This window comes from Grampus griseus, assembly GCF_964374135.1.
Source record: "Grampus griseus genome assembly, chromosome: 7".
Lineage (NCBI taxonomy): Eukaryota > Metazoa > Chordata > Mammalia > Artiodactyla > Delphinidae > Grampus > Grampus griseus.
Window position 1 is genome coordinate 113437965 of NC_139001.1, and position 5747 is coordinate 113443711.

General features: G+C 39.6%; 1 pseudogene across 1 annotated transcript; it reads right to left on the minus strand.

The window, feature by feature from the left end:
* Nucleotides 1-3586: 3586 nt before the first annotated feature.
* On the minus strand, nt 3587-4708 carry LOC309825056 (heterogeneous nuclear ribonucleoprotein A1-like; annotated as a pseudogene). Its single transcript has one exon. The product of its transcript is annotated as a heterogeneous nuclear ribonucleoprotein A1-like (transcript).
* Nucleotides 4709-5747: the final 1039 nt, after the last annotated feature.

A 5747-nucleotide genomic window follows, 5' to 3' on the forward strand; every position in this document is an offset into this window, starting at 1 on the left:
GTTGTACCTTAGCACTTGTCTTCCAAGTCTTTTGTTCATAGCGTTTTATACATATATTTTTTCAATTTGTTGTCTTCTCATTTGTCATCATACTTTTTCTTTATCACTAAAATGCCTTCCTTCCTTAAGAGAGGCATCAGTTTCCAAACACTAGAATGCATGTTTATGCATCCTGAGCTCTGTGTTGCATCATGAAATCTTCTACAGTGTTTGTTCTTTGCATATTGTCACATGTCCATTGATAGACATTCCAAAGTTCTATGGGGAATGTGGGTTCAACCCTGTACCTTCAAGATCCTTGGCCTCTTTCTCCTCCAGTGTAGTGTGTTTCAAAATAAACCAACTCTTGGGGCAGATCATTGTCATCTTTCAGCTTGATAAAGCCACTTATAACGTCATTAACTGGAAGAAATGCTAATGGATTTCAACCCGTTGAAACTAAACTATCAACCAGTTATTTTACCTTTCATGGCAAAATTGCCTTATGGTCAATTAGTTATGAGGCAGAAATGTTTGCCACAAAATGCTTTGTGTGAAAGTACCTAGAACCCTCTAATACAGTTCTGGTCAGAATGGTTAGAATTTGCCTACTTTTTTCAGATTAAAAAACTGAAGTCCAGCTAAATTTAGTAACTTACCTAAAAGAAAACTTAAGTTTACATTAGTGTGATTTTATTACAAATCATTAAATTACAAATATACAGATATTACAACTCATTAAATAAAATCATTCTATTGATTTTATTTGTAATGCCCAAGCTAGACCCTCCATCCTCCTGGAAGCTTCTTGTTATATAGGGTGAAGTGGTTCTCAAGTCCATGGTGTTCACCTAATGGCCTGTATCATAAGAAGGCCTGACATTTTTGTAGCACTTCACAATTTACAAAGTAAATCTTCCACAGGCTTTTTCCAACTGCAGATCTTATTAAGTCCAGTCATAGGAATATGAAGTGTGCTGTCAATGTAACCAGCAAGGCCATCTGAAAGCCTTGGGTGAACTGTTGTTCAGGAAGCTTGTTGAGCTTTGACACCCACTGGCCTGTTCACCTCCTCACCTCAGTTTCCTCATCTGTAAAATGAGGGCTGTAATGATTATTATTGGGGAAGTAAATTCCTACCAAAACAGAGTGCTCTCTGCAAAACAGAGAAGAAAGCAAGCAGTTTTACTAGTGAACAAGCATATCAGAGTACAGTGCATTGCAGGTTATCTGTGAAGAGAGATAACAAAGGCAGTTATACCACTCACTTATACGCCAAACTGCCACAGCTGTTCTATGACACCCTATTTTTAACCACGACATACATAAACTCTCATGGTTAACACACCTCACCTTCCCATAGAGGACTTGACTAAACTCACTTGGAAGTCAAGGAACAACTTGGTCTAGTTAATCGCCTTTATCCAAGGGAATAATAAATTTCTGTTACAATCTTCCCTGCTAGCAGATGGTTACAGCTCCAAGAAAGTCACTTAGGTTAAACTCCACAGTGACAGGAGAGTGAGGTGTCACCTTCTCAGGTGTTTACATTTCAAAAGGGATGAACCCCAGTCAACTGCAAAATATTTCTGGGTTATCAAACTGGCAAATGGCTTATCTTTACAAAAATTTATACACATATCAAAAGATTAGAGAAAATATTCACAGTCACTAAGTTTCTCACAGAAATGGTCTAGGAAAGGTGGGGGAAAGGTCTCCTTCCCTCTTAACAACAGGAATAATTCATTTAAAAATGTATCATTACAATAATAAATAAGATAATATGTGTGAAGCATCTAGCCCATAGAAAAAGCTCCATAACAAAAAAAATATTCAGAAAGCATGTTCTGAAATAATTTTCCTTGTATTTATGTTCATTATACAGAATTTTTTGGATGTTGAGGAAAACCACAGTCTGATTGCACAGGCCCTCAACCTGGAATATTTGGGACAGAAACACTAGCCTTTTTAATCCTTTGAACGTCTCTTTCTTTGTTTAGTGAGTGACTGGTGAGTCTGGGCCAGGAAGGAGGTGTGGCAGGGAGGGGGAGACAAACCCTGCAGTCCCCATCAGGCACATGACCCAGGAGGCCTGGTGCAGGCGGTGGCCACATTTTCCCTCCACTTCTGGCCATCCCCTGCCTGCTGAGCTCCAATACCTCTGCATCCTGTCCTGTGGAGACGTCAGCCCTGGACAGGGGAGGAGAGAGGGAAAGAGAGAGGAGGGGGAGGTTGGGAACTGGTTGTGACTAATGTGCCAAGGGTATCCTGTGTCTAGGATTTTTCTCATCTTGTTTAATCTTCCTAGAAACTCTGAGAGGTGAATATCATCACCCATGGGTAGATAAGATGAAACATGAGCCATTCAAGGACCAGTCAGGATTCCACAACTAAGAAGGAACCAACTACCTTGACCCGAGAGGCAGACTCTCCCTCCATACCTAGGGGCTTCCCTGAGAACTGACCTGAGGCCTTGGGTCTCAGATGAAGATCTTAACATTACTTCAGACTCTTCTAGGAATTTTGCTAAACACTTCAGTTTAGTAAATACCCATTTTGGACATACAGAGCATGTTCCATCTTCAGATTGTTGATGAAAATTCAATTAACTATTAAGTTAAGAAGAAGAAAAAAGAGAATTTTATTTGAGCCAAACTAAGGATTATAACATGGGAAGCAGATTCTCAGAAAGCTCTGCCTGTTAGAAGTTGAAGGCATAGTCATACACATTTTTGAGACAAAGGATGATATATCAAAATGGCATACTGATATTTTACATAAAGGTCACCAAGGATACATAGTGCAGGTAAACACATACAAAGTGAGCAGAAAGTCATCATGACCCTTTACAGAGCTGGGAAAGGACACCATCCTTTTTTTTTTTAAAGAGGGTATTAAATCATTTTTTGATTTCACATGATAATGGATGATACACAAGCTTCATTCCCATCTATAAGTTTATCTGGTACCATAATTCAATTTAGATATATTGCATAGGAGTCCCAACAATCATATTAATAACCTAAAAACGCCATGACTTTGCTTGGGTGACCATTTTAATGGTGAACTCCAGGTCACAACACAGTAACTGTCAGTTCAACTACACCAGGGTTTTTGAAAACAATGGTTTCTCCACCCAAGTACGTTGTAAATAAACTTCGAATGGAACCTGGCATCACCCTGAAGGAATTCTAACTTCACACTCTTGAAGTAGTTTACCAAAATGGCTTCAGAGTAGACTAACTTTACACAGCACGTTTAAAAAAAAGACATTTATTCAGCACCATGATCAGACTATTACATTTAGCAATCAACAGCATGGATGCAAAAAAAAAAAAAAAAAACCTACACTAAAACCCTTTGTTGGAATTCTTTACACTTTCCACAGAACAGAAACTAAAATAACCTGTTATACGATTAGTCACAAATACAATCCTTGAGGTTTTTTTACCCATACACATGAATATTGTCTAAAACATGTCTTCTTTGTATCAGCTAGGCCCTGACACCACTGTGATTGGCTGAGTTCACAAATCTGCTGCAACCTGTGGCTTCCTGTCACTTCTCTGGCTCTCCTCTCCTACTAAGCTTTGTTTCCTGACAGTAATTAAAATCTTCTGCCACTCCCATAGCTGCTGCTGCTGCTGGAACTGCAATAGCCACCTTGGTTTTGTGGTTTGGCAAACTATTGGCCTCCACCACCATAGGGGCCAGAACCTCTGCCTCCAAAGTTTCCTCCTTTCATGGGTCCAAAATTTGAAGATTGATTGTTGTAATTGCCAAAATCATTGTAGCTTCTGCCACCTCCAAAATTGTTTCCATTATCACCACCAAAGCCGCCTCTGCCTCCTCCGTTGTTATAGCTATCATAGCTTCTGCTCCTTCCATAGCCACTGCCCTGGTTTCCATAACCCTGTCCACAACTTCCATAGCCTCTGTTTCCTCCAGAGTAACCAGGGCCACCTCCTCTATAACCACCATCATTATCAAATCCATTATATCCATCCCCACTGCCACCATATCCACCACCATCACAGCTGCCACCAAAGCCACCTTGACCACCGAAGTCTCCTTCACAACCAAAGTTGTCATTCCCACCAAAATCACCTCAGTGACCACCACCAAAATTCCCAGAACTACTTTGACCTCTTTGGCTGGATGAAGCACTAGCCATCTCTAGCTTTGAAAGGACTTTCCTTACTTCACAGTCATGGCCATTCACTGTGTGGTATTTCTGAATGACAATCTTGTCTATAGAGTCATGGTCATCAAAAGTTACGAAAGCAAATCCTCTCTTTTTGCCACTGCCTTGGTCTGTCATGATTTCAATCACTTCAAATTTTCCCAAATGTTCAAAATAATCTCTTAGGTGATGTTCTTCAGTGTCTTCTTTAATGCCACAAGCAAAAATCTTTTTCACTGTTAAGTGTGCACCAGGTCTTTGAGAGTCTTCTCTTGAGACAGCCCTCTTTGCTTCCACACATCTTCCATCCACCTTGTGTGGCCTTGCATTCATGGCTGCGTCTATCTCTTTCACAATGGCATATGTGACAAACCCAAAGCCTCTGGAGTGCTTGGTGTTTGGATCCCTCATTACCACACAGTCTATGAGCATTCCCCTTTGCTCAAAATGGCTCCTCAGACTCTCATTGGTTGTTCCAAAGCTCAAATCTCTGATGAAGAGCTTCCACAGCTGTTGGGACTCTTTGGGAGACTCTGACTTAGACATGACAACAGTAGAGGGGGGAGACTTTAATGATGCTTACTTGGTGGCGTCCAAGGGCAGAAAGCAGAACACTATTCCTTTAAGAAATAACATTTCTAGCATCAGAAGAAAAAAGAAAAAAAATGATCTTTACAGTTGAACAGGCACTCCCATCTTTGAGGAACTCTAGTTAATGTGTAAGGCAGACACACACTGCACATTAGGGAAGGAGGGAGGAGGCCCAAAGAAACACAGAGGGAGAATTTTATGTTCTAATTTTTTCTTGTCCTGCCTTAAAATATAAATTTTATTTCATCATCTTCCCCCTTTTTGTCATTAATCTTTCAATAGAAAGCATTAGGTGATCAAATATTTTGTCCCCCAATGCCAGGGTAGTTGTTTACCTGACCTGGATCCATCATGTCCCTCGATGCCAGGTCTTAAAAGCCCCAGTTCTTTCTTTCCTTTTAGGGGGTTAGTCTAGTAGAATGCTTGGCAAGGACTGAAAGTCAATTCTAGGTTGTCCAATAGGACTTATGCCAATTTTATCCCATATGTGCATTGTGCATGCCCATTATTTTATATAGAACTATAGATAGATCAATAGTTTCAAGTCATTTAGACATTATTATTTTAGTTGGAGTTTTGAATATAAGTTGAGAGCCACAAGAGATTGATTGTATAAATGATATAGAACACAATCAATATAGCCAACAACAATAACAGAGTCAGAAGCAGAGATTTAAACAGCAAATCCCCAGAACAGAACCATTTACCCAAGATTTCATTTAGACTAGAAAGGGGATCTTTCAATGCAGAAATTTGATTTTGTATGTGAGTCATTAGATGGTTATATTAGAGAACTCATCTGATATAAAAGCACAACATTGTCTGGATTACAGCATGTTTCCTGCAAAGTCGTTTTAAAAATCAAGAACCATTTGGTTTTGCAACATCATTTTCTCATCATAGAAACTTCAGAATTGAGTAGATTAATTGAATGTGGTAAACAAACATGGAGGTATATGCTGATGGGGAAACATCTTATAGATTATAGGAACAT